This window comes from Octodon degus, unplaced genomic scaffold, assembly GCF_000260255.1.
Source record: "Octodon degus isolate 3935 unplaced genomic scaffold, OctDeg1.0 scaffold00055, whole genome shotgun sequence".
NCBI lineage: Eukaryota > Metazoa > Chordata > Mammalia > Rodentia > Octodontidae > Octodon > Octodon degus.
This window is the reverse complement of record NW_004524631.1, coordinates 947,824-965,163: the sequence shown is the minus strand read 5'-3', so window position 1 is coordinate 965,163 and position 17,340 is coordinate 947,824. Positions and strand designations below refer to the sequence as shown.

Below are 17,340 nucleotides of genomic sequence, written 5' to 3'. Positions count from 1 at the left end.
GAAAAATTTAGCAGCCAGGAGAAAGAATTGTAGTTCTTAAGCTGAATGTGAAAACTTATATAGAAAGTAGTTCTTCAGATGAACATTCCTTGGTTAGCAAGTATGGACCTTTTTATACTACAATGAATAACTATTTAGTACATACAGAAAATTTGAAATTGGATTACCTTTGGAAAAGTGTCCTCGTAATATCTCCCATGAAATATTTCTTTCCAAATCAATCATCCATTACCAGAAAGTTTATGCTGATTAAACTCCCTAATCCATGTGTTTCAATTTTTTGTTGTGGAAAGGAGTTCTCATAAACTTAATCCTTAAAATGATTTAAACTTACAAAATTTAAAAATATTATCTTAAACATTTTATACTACTCTATTTAAATATATACATTTTTACTGGGAGGACTTGAACATAAAATTATGAGATCGGTAATGACTAGGTGAAATAGGGAATTTTAAAATGCTATTAAGTTAGCTTTTATTACAAATAATGAGAATCTCCCAGATGGTATAGAAATCACTAAAAATTAATTTTATAACCACTGGACTTGTCTTAAAGTGTCCTGAACTGATAAGCCTTCCTAATCCTCTAATATTGCTCCAGTTCATTGATGAAGTAAAGTGGCTGGCAATTTAAAATTGATAATACTATTATAATTCTTAAAATGTGGCAAATTCACCCAGCCTAATGTGTTTAAAGTGAGTGTCTCAGTTACATGTCTAGTTGCTGAGACAAAGATAAGGGAGGAAAGTTTATTTTTTTCACTGTTTAGGGGTTTCAGCGCCTGGTCCGCTGGATCCAAGGCAGGGTGATGTGGCAGAAAGCATTGTGAAGGAGAAACAATTCATGGCAGGTAGAAGGGAGCAAAGCAAACAAGGGGTGATGGCAGCTCTTTCTGTTCCTCATGTCCCACCCAGGCCACTTGGGGCACGTGGCACTCCCACCCTTATTTCTGGTGCCCTTAATCTTAGTGTTGCCCTGGAATCAACTCCCACACCACGCTCTAGAGATCCAACCACCTCTGGAATAGCCCCACCTACAACAACAGGAAGCTCTGGTGGGGGACTGGGGAGGGGGACTTCTAAATACAAACCCTAATAGTGAGTCACTACCCCTCAAGGGGAAATTGTTCTTTATTACCACATATCTAAGCATTTCAAGTATTAAGATGCTTTTAAATTATAAACATTGTTATAGCATGTTATTGTCAATCATGCTATACTGAGTGGCCTTTTAATGTTTGTTGACTGAGAAAGCTTAATAAAATGGTACTATAGGAATTCAATGTAAACATTTATTAATCAAAGTAGTACTTCTATTTATTTGCAAGAGTTTGTTACATATACATCCATAGCCTAATATGTGCTGTATATAGGATTGACATTTTCTTATCGCACCTCTACAGTTCCGGTAGGTATTTATGAATTTATTGAATCATTACTTGGTGCTATCAGTATCATAAAAAGAGACCAGCCAACAAGATCCTTTATCAGGGAGTCAAAGATGTGCTTAAACATTGTCACCTGTCTGTGCTTAGGACTTAGGTGGCCTTCAATGATATCACAGTTGCACTAGGAAGAAGCCTCGTCTTAAGCCACTGCATGCCATTCAATACACTTAAGAGGCAAACAGACTCGTACATCTGTGTTTCAGGTAACTATAAATGTCCCCTAAAGTTCCTAGTCAGTGCTACGACTGGTGAATGCCACCGGAGGAGCCTGAATTGCTTTAATGCAAATAATGTTTCAGCTTTCATTTTAATTCTGTTACTGGGCTAAGTTTTTGCAACACATGTCATTATATACCATGAATTCATTTATTTTTTGGAACATATGCTTATTTGCCTTTATAAAGGCTACTTTGCTAAATTGTCTTCATGAGCTTCTATTAATTATCAATTAAGAAGAAAAGTATTTGTTTTTATGTCAGTTATATATGTACAGATTTTCTTATGTTATTTATTTTTTTACTTTTTATTTTAAAAAGAGAAATATAAAAATGAAATGGAATTTCAAAACAAGATAATAGGAAATCAGTAATGGTTATTATGTTGCATGTCATTATTGCAGAGCAGTTGCTCAGACCATCATATATGAACATGCGAAATTGATCAAATAGTACAAGCATGATCTGTTCCTTTCATGAAGTAATAGGAGTTAGTAGTAGAATTATTTTAGCTCATATATATATATATATATATATATATATCCCTTCTTTCTTTTCTCCTTTTCCCTATCCTAGTTCTTTCCTTTTGAGCAGTTTCTTTTAATTTTCCTTTCACTATATCTATTGTATCTTTTGGATCTTATTTCCTTTTTCCAGTTCTTACACTAGGGAAACAGTATGATGTTTACATATGTGAGTCTGATTTATTGCACATTTTTTTTGTATTTTAGGGAAGGGTCTCCAGGGTGTTCAGGGTCTCACTACTAGATCAGACTCGAAGTGATCTGCCTGTTTATAGCTTCCCAAGAGCTGGGATTACAGACATGTGCCACCACGCCCAGTTTTAAGATTTATTTCACTTATGAGTATTGTCTATGGTTGCATCTATTTACCTATAAAAGTGACAAGTTTATCATTCTTTATAGCCGAGTTGTACTCCCTTGTATAAAAACACTACATCATTTTTATATTGTTTATGTAATTATATATATAAACATAAATTACACTGGCATGACCTCCAGAGGAGATGAATAATTCTATAACACTATTGTAGGAAATGTTGAAGTATTTGGTCTGTATCTCATGTCTAAGGGGCATATTGAGTTCGGTGTGTGTGATGGGCCTATCTATACTGTGCACTCATTAACTGGTTGTACCACTTGAGTCAACAAGACTCAAGGGAGAATGTCAACAAGCCGAGTGTTAGAGCTGAAAGTATCTTAAAGTAAAATAATTTTAGGTGTTTGAAGGAAAAGATATATATGAATTTGTTGAAAGAAAGAGAGAAACAGAAGAAAAAGGTGATGAAAAGAAGTAGTAAACTACAATATGAAAACAGATGAAATAGTTTTACAAGTTTGAAATGTCTTTTTCATTTTGTCTACATGATATTTTAAGTAATAAATAATTTTTTTCTTAGCTGCTCTCTTCTACTGTATGGTTTGGTAGTCATATATTCCATCATTTCCTAGGCCATCTCCACTGTGTGAATTATTTTTTCTCTGTATAAGTATACTTGGACACACTAAGCCACGTGGACACATTTTGTGAATCAAAAATATTGTCATGGAGTAAAAGTCACAACACTGATCTGGGGATCGGCTTAGTGATAGAGCGCTTGCCTAGCATGTGAGGTCCCTAGATTCAATCCCCAGCACTGCAAAAGAGAGAGGCCACAATATTAAAACAAGGCATAGAGAATTTACCCATCAACAGCCATTCAGAATGCTGAAAGAGCTCTAGGATACATGAAGGAAAGAAGCGTAAAGCTGTGATTAGGCACCGGGGAGGTGCAGGTGCTGAATTCCCCTCCTTATTGCACCTTTTAGTAACTGTGATGATAGGGAAGTAACCTCACTTTTCAAAATCTTGGTTTCCTAATTTGTCAGTGACGATCATTACTTTTTTTTTTCTAAGAAGTTGTAGTGAAATTAAAGGAAGGCATCATGTAAACGATAAATGCTAGCTATTCTCGTTTTAAATTTTATTTTAGTCTTTTATCTATGCAATTGGTTCAAGGTCTCACTATGCAGCTTGGACTTGTAGTGATCCTCCTGTCTCAGCCTCCCTAATGCTAGGATTACAGCACTACGCCCAGTTTCATGGGGCAGTGTATTGTGCCCAGCGTTGCAGGGCCGGCATGACATGTGGTACTAGAGATCAAACCTGGGTCTTTGTGCTTGCCAGGCAGGTGCCTAGAATGCCGAGCTATCTCTTCAGCCCTAGCTATTCTTTTTATAGTTACCTTTCTAGCTTAGGCATCGAATAATTGGGTATCAACATTTGAGTCCAAATGTAAAATACATACTAAATTTTAAAAATTCAATTTAGAAAACATTGGGCAAATTATGTAATTAAAATTATTTTTGTATTGACTTTTTTTTTCTGTATTTTAGGGAAAGGTCTACAGGATGTTCTGCATCTCACTATTAGATCGGATTGGACTCATAGTGATTCTCCTGTTTACAGCCTCCCAAATGCTGGGATTACAGGCCTGTGCCACATTGCCCAGTCTCAATTACCATGTCAGTGTTCCCTGGGGGCGGGGCCAATACAGCAGACCAGGGGATCAAATCCCCAGCCCCTGCTCCTGCTTACAGGCACTTTAATCTGCTGAGCTATTTGGCTGGTACTTTGTATTGACTCTTGTAATGAAAAATATTATGGATATGTTGAATTAAGTAAAATTATTAAAATGAAAAAAACCAAAGAACATCTAAAATGAAACTGTTCATCCTAAATACCTTTATATTTCTACTCTTGAGTTTTTGTCATTTCATGAGTTAGCTCCTTATCCTAAAGTGGAGAATGTCCTAGCAAATGGGACAGAGGCTGCTGCTAGAGTGCAAATTTTGACCTGTGTCATTAGTAGGTTCTCACTTGCTTTTCTTTCTACTGATTAGAACTGTACTATAGTTAATTATTGAAAGTGAACAAAGAAAGTTGTAAAGGAGTGAAAAAGAATCATCCTACTTTGTAAATAATCGCAATTGTATTATATATAACTCAACCGATTCTTATCTTTATGCAAGATTATACAACTAGACTATGGGTATCAACATTTGAGTCCAAATGTAAAATGAGGAGGCTGAGACAGCAGGATCACTACAACTAGTCTGTGCATATAGACATTTAAAGATCTTTGAGTATGAAGGTTGTCATTTAGTGGTAGAGCATTTGCCTGCAATGAACAAGGCTATGGATTTGATTCACAAAACAGCCAAAATGCATATGCATATTCTTAAATTATTATCTCAAAATGTGCTTATCAGTAATATGATAGTTTCAGAGGTTCAGCTTTATCACATCATTGTCAGAACTCACTGATCTTTTCAAAGGTAACTTTTTAAGACTTTAGAGGACAAATAAATAGTTTGAATAACACAATTATACTATATTCCCAGCTATTAAGCATAATTTGGTCAGTAATTGTTTCCTGTTTTCCTTTTTGCTACAACTAAAATTGTTGGCTTTATATTTCAAATGGAGATTATCTTGTTTGTTGTTTGAGTTACCTTGAAAATGTTTTATTTGGTCCTGTGGCAAAGAAGTGATTGCTGGAGTGGTGATCTTACTGCTTTAAGATCAGTTGTGTAAGCACAGAGAAGCTCTAAATTTCTCTTCTAAATCATCCTTCTAAGTCCTGTGGAGGTTGACACACAGACAGTACAATGCAAGAGCTCTGAACAGAGGTTACCACGGTTACCTGGAACAACGCACAGGAGGCTTCTTCGTAAGCTCCTTGTACAATACAATTACTTGTCTGAATTGAAGCAAAAAATGTTCAAGTGTTCTTTTTTAACCTTCTTAGTGGCCTAAATTTTATGTTTCTTGATTCTGAAGCATTTTAAAGGATGTATTTGAAATTCAGTTATATAGTTTTATGTCAAATAAATCTTTTGTGGCCTAGTTGGCCTAGAGATAAATTTCAGCGTTCATGTTTACACTTGCTCAAGAAAAGAATTAAATGGAGCAAGTGATAATCACAGTGCCCAATCCTCATTATCATATTATTTGTTAATGTTTCCCTATATAAGACAGTAATGAGAATGGAATGACTGCCATTAGGGCAAACCTCTGTTACCACTTCCTGGACCACATATTAAAATCTGCTCTTTGACCACATATTCAAATCTCCATTATGACCACTTCTTATCACCGTTCATAGGGTTTTCTCCTATGTGTGACCCCACTCAACAGATACATTTACTTACTTTGTTTATTCATTTGTTTGTTTGTTTCTCCATAGTAGAAATAAATGCCAAGAGGGACCAGGTTCTGGTGTTTTTATTTTTATTTTTATTGCTCTACCATATGTGTCTTGAGTGACTAGCAACACATAGTAGGTGTGCAATGACTGTTAAGTTAATGGATGAATGTATGGGAAATTGCATTTCTAGAAGATTCATTGAAGAATAGGATACAATCTATGTGACTAATATTTTAAGAATGTTAACAGTTTTAACTTTTCCATGTATATCTTAAAATTATAATAATCTGGCATAATGACAAGGAAAGCCTTTAAAATGGGAGAGAAGAGCATACCTGGTGATAGCTAAGGAATTTTATACAAGGTCTTCTTTATTTAGCAAAAGTATCCTGAGAGCTAAATTTTCAGTAGCCTGAAATCCAAAGTATAAGTGGTGAAACTTTCGAACTGTTTATTCAACTGAGTGTCTTATATTATAAGGTGTAAATTGCATTTTAAGGTACTATTTTAGGTATCTCTAAAATGAAAAATGAAATTATTACTTTTATATACTTTTTTGTACAAAATAAATTAACTCTTCCTTAAGCACGTAACATTCAGAGGATGACTCATTCTAATGTTTTAGGACCTTGTACTTGCCAGGCAAGCGCTTATTCTGCTGAACTATCTCCCTGGCCATCTACTATTTTTTGACTCAGAGCTATGAAAGTCTGTGTTTCCCCTTGTGATAATACCCCCCAATCTAGAGAAGTAGGGCTGCAACATGCACTAGAAGAATGTTCTCTTATTGTCTTGGAACAATGCTGTGAGGCAGTGACACCCACCTGGAAAACTTTGATGCTAGCACTTTCTCATTCACCAAAAGTTATCACTGTAGTTTTCCACACTCACCAGAACTAGTAGGCCTTCATAAAATAATCCTTAAATGCTTCAATAACTGGGAAGCTAGAGAAACTGAGTTAATTTGTCAGGTCAAGTAAAATAAACAAGTGAGCACTTGCACTAACAAGGAAAAATATATCAAAAGCACCACCGGTACTCGTAATGAATTCAGACATAAACAAATGGATCTGAGTAAACAAAAATCACTTAATTTGAAAAGATGACTGGGCAGAATATAGAGCATAACTGGCAGTAATATGAGGACGTAAGAAAAACAGAGGGGAAAGAGCACAAATCGAGGTTGACTGTCCAAAGTGCGAGAGTTGCCTGTGGTGGTGGTCAAGTGGGAGACTAGACTAGAGGGGCATATGAATTCATGAGTTTGAGAGCCAGCCTGGAAAACACAGCCAGACTCCTATCTTTAAAAAAAGAAGTGCTTTTCTAAAAGTCAAAAATTAAATTACTTTGGTCTCAACATGTTTACAGTCAAATTCACACTATCCTTAAAATTTTTTAGAGTTTCTGATTTTCAGTTGGAGCACAGGCTAATACTAGACACAGCTAGGAAGCAATTGGCAGTATTATAGTTACTACAATATTTAATTTTAAAATCTATGAAGCATTGAGTCAATGTTTCAAATGCAAGTACATTAAAATTAAAGCTTATTTTCAGGGCTACTATTTTAATGTAGGTCTATAGTAGGAGGGACTGTGCACATTGTATTATTCAATGTCTATTAAAGACCCATGAGAATTGGAATATGGTTTTAGATAATAGTGCATAATAACATATGATGACTGTAATTTGATGCATTTACTTAAGTCTTTGTCTTTTAACGATCTTTGGTGAATACTGAATGAAAGGTATTGATGGTTCATTAAACTGTGTTCAGGAAAAAACATTTTCAAATAGCAGATATACTGTGAGGTTAAAGGTCTTGCATTTTTGCTAGTGACAAGTCCAGGCTGAAGTATTTTTCATTGGCTTGAGAAATTTTAAAATAGCATTTATAGTCAGTTTATTTAACATCTGAAACATTAAATATGTAAAATAATTTTAGAAAACTGGAAATTTGGCTGTTTCTACGTGATAGCAACCTTTAGTGTGGTTTTGTTTAGTGTTCTGGTATCTGAAAGAAAAAGAATAGCAGAAAAGTAAATAACAATAGTGTCTGCAGTTGAATTATAAAAAAACATCTGTAGTAACCAGAATTTTTGTCTATATTAGACAACATTAAATTATAAAAAAAATGAGTTGTTCTTGGAAATATGTATGATGTGTGGTAATAACACGGTGAACTTAAAAAAATCATTACAGATTAACACACATCACCTTGAATCCCACCCAAGAATTCCCATTCACTTTAAATACACTTACCTATCATTCTTGCCACTCTCTGAAGTGGTTCTAAAAGTCTTTCTTCATGCTTTTCTGTGGCCACCTTGTCCAGAATCAGTTCAAAACATTTAATTCCCCCCCCAAAATAAAGGGGGGCCGGGAAGTTGGCTCAGTGGAATAAGCGCTTCCCTGGCAAACGCAAGGACCTGAGTTCAATCTCTGGTTCTGCCAAAAAAATAATAATCATAATAATTTTCATGGTCATCTTGATTTTGGGGATATCACAGTAACCACATAGTAGCAGCTCTGGACAGTAACGTGGAGGAAGACACTTTATGAGCCTGTCTTTCCTGGATGGCACATGGCGTTAGTTTTCACTGTATTTCTTTGACTTCCTAAAAACCTTCACAAAAGTAAAATGCCCTCCAGAACTGCTTCAGAAAATTCCAAGGGTGATTGTAAAAATTTGTTCAAACAAGGAGGAACATTTTTTTGCAGGGTGGGATGTCAGTGTGTGTTACTGCAATAATTGTTGGTCATAGCTTAAATGTAGAGTCAAAGAAAAGTAAAAATATGGAACTGCTGCTAACATTTGTCCTCATTTCCAATAGCATCATAATGGCTTTAAAATGTAATGGTTTTGAGTTTTTCAGTATAATTACCATTCCAATAACATTATTGAACTTATTTCTAAAAATAACATTTACATGGAAATATTTTAAACATAATTTAATGATGTGAAAATTAATAACAGTTTCAGCTTCTTAAAATTTTGCTTCTGTTTCTCTCATGACACATAGGAAGAAGCTTTGCTCTGTGAAAATAAAAAAATCAGTGTGAGTGTGCATGTTGTGTTATGTACAACACACACATATGAGTAAGGAAGGGATAAGACAGTAACTCTACTAATAGAATTCAATTATGGATCAAAACTACTTACAAAAATTTTGTGAGAGTTGCAAAGAGCAAGACCATTTTGTTGGACTTTGAGCTTGGCACTCAAATTATGCTAAACAGGTGATGCACTAAACTGCTGTGGCTACGTCAGAGATCCTCAGGATTTCATCCACACTCACTGTTTGGTTGTTGTCTTGTGCCTAATTGTATGTTGTGATTTTGTGTGCATTGAACATGCTCTAGACACTTTTGTCATTATTCTATAAATAACAGCTGTTCATATAAAACATTGTAGTATTATAATACAGATAATCTAGAGATAATTTAAAGAATTCATTTCAAAAGGGTATATGTTGCAATTCCTCATTATAAATGTATTTATGTATCACAAACCTACAATAAAAGAAAGAGACAGAAACAGAAAGATTACATATATCATATGCAGATATTTGTCATCTTGTGTAAGACATGTACTTGAGCATCCTTAGATTTTGGAATCACAGGGATACTAAAATCAATCTATTGTGATTATTAGAAAATGACTCTTGTGTGTTCTTTTATGAGTAATTCCCATTATTAAGCATAATGTTTTTAAGATTCACCCATGTTGTAATATGTAACGGTACTTAGTTCATATTTATTGCCAAATAACATTTTATTGTATGATATACTACATTTTGCTTAACTTAGCATCCATTCCTTTTTTCATTTTAAAGAGGATAAAATACCAATAAAAACAACAGAATTTCAAAGCAAGATGATAAGAAATTACCAATGGTTATTGCATATTGCTATCTTGAAATAGTTGCTCAGATTACCAGATATAAGCGTCTAAGAGGATCAAACAATGAAACATTAACTGTTCTTTGGAGCAGTTTCCTTCCCTTTCACAATATCTTTTTTAGCCTTTTGGATATTATTACTCTTTAGTTTTCTTCCACTAGGAAGACAATTTGGCCAGTATGAATGATGCTTCTAAAGTATTTGTATACAAGCTTTGTGCTGGCTTGTGTTTGTTCCTCTTTAGTATTTTATTAAAAGTAAAATATCAGGCTGGAGATAGCTCGGTGGTGCAGATGCATGCCTGGCAAGCACAAGGACCCAGGATTGATCTCTGGTAGCACAAGTCGTGCAGACCTGGGCTGAGTCTTGCAGGCCACCAAAACTAGGCATGGTGGTACATGCCTATAATCCCTGTGCTGGGGAGGCTGAGACAGGAAGATCACCATGAGTCCAAGCTGTGTAATGAGACTCTGTACCAAATAAATAAATAAATAAATAAATAAATAAATAAATAAATAAATTTAAAAGTAGAATTGCTACATAGTATAGAAAATTGAAACTTTATTTTATTTTTAGATTTATTTGTTTATTATTTATTTCTTTGGTACAGGGTCTCACTTTGTAGTGATCATCCTGTCTCAGCCTCCCCAGCACAGGGATTTTAGGCACACCCAGTTTCAGCAGCCTACCTGGCCAAGAGCCTGTGTGGCATGAGTCACCGGGGATCGAACCCAGGTCATTGTGTTTCCTCAGAGCTGAGGAACTGCCTGATTATTTTCCACAGCGTCTGACCAATTTCCATTTGCTTCTGCAATGTAGGAGGGTACATCCTACATCATTGCCAATCCTTATTAGCTATATTTTTTACTATTGTTTCTCTAGTGAGTGTGAAACAGGCTTTTGTTTAGGTTTTCACATATATTTTCATAATGACTAAGGATACTTTTTTCATATACTTAATAGCTGTTTGCTTGTCTTCTTTTAAGAAACGTCTATTCAGATATTTTGTTTTTTTTTAATTAGATTACTTTTCATTATTAAGTTGTGAAAGTTCTTATATGCTCTTGATACAAGTCCCTTATTAGATATATTATGTGAAAATATTTCTATGGCTTGCATCATCTTCTGTAGAATAGGCTTTGAAGCATCAATGTGCTCTTGTTGAGTGAATCCAATTCATTTATCTTTTTTTGTTTGTTTTTTACATTTACCTTTTAGAATAAAGTTTTTTCAAGGTAAAAGCATTGAAAAATATACTGGACTGTAAGTTTAATTTTTAATTTTTTTTCTAAAAAAGAAAAAAATTAAAAAATAAAAATATTTTCTGACTTTTTTTGGATACAGCACCCTAATTACTCTAAAAGTCTCCGACTACAGGGGATGTTGAAGTTAGCAACTTTGCTTCAAACAAAACATGTTTTTCTTTTTAACTTCTGAGACAAGAGCTAGTCTTGGAAATGTGATTATTCAGGTGCATGTCTTCTGAAACAAGTAAAATGAATATGCAGGCTTTTTTAAAAAACTCTGGAGAAAGCTCCCTGAAGAACAAAAATACAAAACAAAACCAGCTGCCCCCCCAACATTATTATTTATTTAAGTCATCTGAGATACCCTTGACATGTTTTAAATTTAGCTTACATTTTCTTAACATTTAATTTTTATTGATTACAAAAATTGTTATTTTCTCAAGGCAAAGCTTCATACATTTCAAAAATGCACAATTTCCATTTATAAAAGTTATTACAAAGTTATTTATTTCCGTAGGTATTGTAGTTCATGTATCTCTGATTTTTGCTTTCAGTTTGTAATTGCTTAAACTGTAAACATTGCTGTCAATGTATTTTCAGGTTTGTAAATTTATCTTCATTCCTTTTCAACTTTCTGAGTTGGTCAGGGTCCAGTGCATCAATAAGGGCAAATAAAACATGTATCTTCCTCTAGTACTTACTCTCCTAGTTAGTGTCACTTGCTTGCATATCATAATATAAGATCATCCAGGGAAGAGTGCAGATTCCCAATATTTTTTCCAGACAACAGATAAATGTAATTATATATATATATATATATATATATATATTCACACATATATGTTATAGGAAATAAGAATATTTTGTTCTCTTAAATATTTTACCTGCTCAAACTTTTGGACAATTACTTATCTTAGGGAAAGTGCAGCTTCAAATGTGATTCTACACCTTGGCAAGTCTGTGTTGTTTTCATTGTTTTAATTATATTTTCTTAATACATGTGAACAGTACACAACTGCAGGGTTTTTTATTCCTGGAAAGTCGGTAGATGTTCTGATTCTGTGCTTTTTAACCAAGACTAAATATACTTGGTAAATCTCTTCTATAAGTTCTGCTAACCTCTGTCACCAGACTTAAGAAAAATCACAGGGTTTCCTAAAATCATTAACCAAGCTGTATATTTTTCCAAGGAAAAAACAAATTTAGTTTTACCTTTGGAAATGTCTCTTTGACTTAGTCAGTACAAGAATGAGAGAGCTTGGACTATATTTTATATTTTTTAACTCTCCCCTAGAACCCACCAGTACAGGTAGGAAGTGGGACATAGGCTACCAGCAAGTGGTTTCCACGGCTGTCAGAACAGCATCAGCACTGTCTCCCTTCCTTTCTATCAATTTCAATAAATACTTTGGTTGCAAACCAAAAATTAAAGAGATAGATGGGCTAAAAGGATAGCCAGTATTTTGACCATAGCCCTCCATGGTCAGTGAGAACTCACGACATAAGAGAACCTCTGCTGTCACATCCTGTAGCTAAGTGATATCCCAAATGTTTTGATGAAGGAGATTATGGGACCACAGAGGAAAGTGATCAATGATGTATAGTGTGTCTAAAAACAGTCACCTAGAGAGAAAAAAATTCTCTCAGGCTTTCACAGAGAGCAAATTGGTCAAGCAATGGCCATAACTCATCCAGGTGGCTGACACTGACAAAAGATCTACAAGGTGCAGTACATGGTTCCAGGGACTATATTGGGTTATTTTTCTGAATTCAAGAACCTACAATCTTTGGACTGGCATCAAGTATGAAAAGGTCCTTTAACAATTTCTCCAAATAAAGCTTTTCTAACTTCAGTGGAACACTCATCTGTGACAAAACAAAACAAAAAAGGTATATGTTGGGAGCCACAGAAGCTAGGAAGTTGATTAAATGTGTGTAGGCAGGACTAGCCCTCAGTGTCTAAAGCAAACAAACTACCTCAGTCCTGAGATGAACATCCTGTCTGGTTAAGGCCAGTTATTAGTCTCTAGGCCACCTGTGTCACATGTTACTAATTTTGCAAAAGTGTAAATAAAAGACTTTTGTTGTGGAAAAAAAGAAAGAAAAAAATATATGTATACACAAGATAGTTAGGATAGATATACAACTACTTTCTTTTAGTCCATTGAGAAGAAAGGTTCATACTAATATTGTTTAGACAAAATATCATGTCCGTATCTTGTCCTCTGAAAACTACTACAAAACAACAATATGCAATGTTTTAATTATTGTAACTGTCCTACTAACCTATTCTGAAACTGTTTCATTGCTATTTCTCTTTTTTCTCATTAAAAATGATAAAAAAATTTTAATAAACACTTTGTGAACAGCTGGATGGCTGAAGATCTAAATGTGGGAAATTTATGTGTGTATATATATATGAATGATTCTAAAATTAAATAGAAATAAAGTATGTATAATTGTATATAAATGTGTACTTTCAATATAAGAATATAACTGTAAAAGATTATAGAATTCTATTATAAAAGTATATATACTTTGATATTTTATTTAACTGGTTTATAAAGAGCAGCAATATTTAGTGTTAATGCTTTCAAGCTTAACTGATATCTGTGTGTGTATCTCTCTGGGACTTTCTAGTTATCTTGTGTCACTGCAATAGTGTCCCTCTTCATGCTCTATATGTCATTATTTTATGAAAGCCAGCTCCCAGAGGTGGCATCCGAGGAGCCTAGAGTGTCCCCTCCTCTTTGCCCACCAATCTTACCTTACTTTCTGCTGGCCCTGGAACAGACCTTCTTATGTGCCAAGGGAACTCTTTCTCTGAGTCCTCTTGGCAACATTCATTCCCAGCTTCCTGCTTTACCTCATCTTCCTTATTACACTGACTCCTTTCTCATTAAATCATTTTCTGTTTTCAGAGGAAAGCTTTAGTACCCATTGAAGCACTTGGTCATCTAAAGGTATTTAGATTCCATCATGTAATTGGTGTGTGTGTGTGTGTGTGTGTGTGTGTGTGTGTGTGTGTGTGTGTTGATACATTATAATTTAATTGAAATAATTTTTGATATGTTTTCATTTATTGCAGATTTAACCCTGTACAGATCTTACTATTACTTAATAAATCTTGAAAGCAGTGATGATTGGGAGATAAGTGTGAAGTTCTTTCTCTATATGCTTCTCTGTGTACTAAGCACTTGAAATTTACCTAATGAAGTCTCTTGGTGATATCTCTCTGTCTCTCTGTCTCTCTGTCTCTCTGCCTATGCCTCTCTCTCTCTCTCTGTATGTGTGTATGTGTTTATATACTAGAAAACAACATCTTGGAAAAATTAATTTCCTACCTGAAGTCAAACATTCAGGAAACAAAAGTAATAGGATGCATAACCATTTATTTCTAAAATCCAAGTGTACAGTGTTTACTCTGCAAGATCATAAAATTTGTATTGTGTTCTATCAATGACATCTTTAATCTATACATTACAGGAGACTTAATAGACCCTCCTAGCTTTAACTGGGATAAAGTGCTATTCTTTATTATTCCAATCTGGGTGTTGATATGAAACACATTTTTTTTTTTTTGGTATTCTAACATTTCCATAAAGTATGCTATCCAAGCCAATTAGATTATCATAGAATTAGTTGTTGTCCAAGAATATCTGAATCTAACCTTATCAAAACATTTTGTTTTAGCTTGAAATTATCACTTGGAAGTCATAGATGAAACTTGATGAACAGTGATACTTTTGACAGTTTTGATCCCAGTTCGGGAGTCAGGCAGAAGGACACTTTGTTTTCAAGAACAGATTTGTGGGCGCAGGAGTGCTGGAAGCGGCAGCCATGGTGGCTGTGGTGTTTCTGGTGGCTGTGGCAGGGGAGCGGTGGCAGCGGCAGTGCCTGCAGGTGCGTTTAAAATGGGGGATTTCAAAGAGTTGAGGTTCAAAGCAGTATTCAACGATTTCAAGAGAAGTTCTTTCTTTTTGCTTTGACACAGCAACAAGTTACAGAGATATGCATATCAAGCGACTTTTTGCCAGGTGGTCAGAGAGGTTACACAGTTCAGGTTCAGGTGAGACTTCCTGGCAGAAACAAGTTGTCCTCCAGAAGATGACTATCCCAGTAGTCTGTGTATAGAAGTGAACAGGAAGCTGATTCCTTCACCTGGCTCTGTATAGAAGTGAACAGGAAGCTGATTCCTTCACCTGGCTCTGTGCCACCACCTCAAAGTGGGACTGAGCAGAAGCGCACTGGACACCCTTTGAATATTGCGTGTTTAGTTAGGTTGTCTTCAGCTGCACCAAAACAGATTTCTATTTCTTGGGCATCTGAAACTGGAAAGAATTATTCCACATCTGTATATCTTGTATGACAACTGACATCAGCCATGTTATTACAGAGATTAAAAATGAAAGGTATTAGAAATCTTGATCACTCCAGAGAACTAATTAAAGAAAAATTTACCACAGATCCTGATAGTGAAACTGCTGCGACTAGTCCTCGGGTGTCCTTGACATGCCCTCTAGGAAAAGTGAGACTAAGGATCCTGTGCAGTACAGTGATATGTACACATCTGCAGTGGCTCGATGATGCCCTTTATCTACAAATGAATGACAAGAGGCCCACCTGGATTTGTCCAGGGGGTGACAAAAAAGCTGTGTACAAAAATCTAATATTAGATGGGCTTTTTATGGAATTTCTCAATGACTCTTCTGAGGTGGATGAGAGCAAATTCCAAGAAGATGGTTCTTGGTGTTTAATGAGGCCGAAGAAATAAGCCATGAAAGCATCCAGCCAACCACGTGCAAAAATAGAAAGTTCAAGCACCCTCAGTAAGCCTTGTTCAGTTACTGTAGCCAGTGAGGCAAGCATGAAGAAAGTGGATGTCATCGACCTAACAATAGAAAGCCCTTCTGATGAAGAGGAAGACCCTCCTGCAAAAAGGAAATGCATCTTTATATCTGAAACACAAAGCAGCCCAACCAAAGGGCTCCTCCTGTATCAGCCATCTTCTAGAAGGTCGCCCAGGGTGACTTCAGTTGATCCTGCTGCTAGTCTGTCTTCACTGGCAGACTACTCTGTGCCATTCCACCACATGCCAATGTCGAGCATGTCATCAGATCTGCCAGGAGAACAAAGAAGAAATGCTATTAATAATGAACTGCAGCTTAGAATATCTTCTGATACTGTGCAACAATGAATGCTAAATGAAACATATAACTTGTATTTATGGAGTGGAAAACAGCTTATTTCAAGAAAAAAGCTGACTGCCTTATTACTGCTAGCGCCATATTGTCAGGTGCGAATAGTGCTAAGAAGCTGTGTCATTAAAATTTGAAGTGCTAACCCATTACATATTTAATCACGCAGCTTTTCTGTTTCGTCAAAGTTTATGGATTAAGTAAGGACAAATGTTGTAATTAATGAGGGAAAAATCTAAATGAGTGAGTTTTACTAAACGAAGTATTTAAAATTCAAAATTATAATATCATCACTGTTAAGAAAACAATCATTTAGACTGCACCCTGAATTTTAATACTAGTGCTTTGTAGTTGAAAATAATTGGGTATTTTTCAACTATAGAATTCTTAGGTCAAAAGTATATCAGTATGTATGACAATTGAAACAGTAAAATTAGGAAATAGCATTTTGAAAAACTTAAAGAACCAGTAAAATTTTAATCACTATTGCTATCACTTTATTTCATGAGTATTAATCTACTTAAAGTATAAAATATAAGCTTTGGATGATACATTTTTTCATTAGAAGGAATAGCATCTGAAATACTGTATTAGACTGCACTGTTTGGGAAAAGCGGCTTCATTAAGAAATACATTAAAAAACCTCATTGGAGTTTGAATTGACCACCTGTGTAATGCTTGAACAGCAAGCTAGTTTCAACCAAAATTTTAGAAAAATGTGTATTATGTCATTGTGTAAATCATCATATTTTAGTTATCCGTGAATGTTACAGAAAAATACAGATCAAGTCAATCTCTTAAATTTTTTTCTAAATAAGACTGTTTATTGGCACATGTAAAACCATCAAAGAGAATTACAACATATCTGAAAAGCTGGATATTGAAATAATTAAAATAAGTAGTCTTGGGACTTCAGTGGGGATCTTTAAGTGATAGAGCCTCAAAGATAGTTTGAATATTATACTAAACCTATTTGTTTACATTGATATTAATGAATTTAAATAATTGAACATTTAGAAAATGGCTGGTTTCAAGGGATTTATGCACACAATTCCATCAGAGATGTTAGTACTGTAGCTTTATAAAAATAAGTTATTAAAATTGATTGAAAAATACTAC

At 34.8% G+C, this 17,340-nt stretch overlaps 1 protein-coding gene and 1 pseudogene across 2 annotated transcripts in view; both read left to right on the top strand.

Annotated features, from left to right (window-relative positions):
- Naaladl2 (N-acetylated alpha-linked acidic dipeptidase like 2) overlaps positions 1-17,340 on the top strand; it is a 577,651-nt gene that overhangs the window by 356,120 nt on the left and 204,191 nt on the right. The window lies entirely within an intron of this gene.
- LOC105742477 lies at positions 14,864-16,220 on the top strand (annotated as a pseudogene).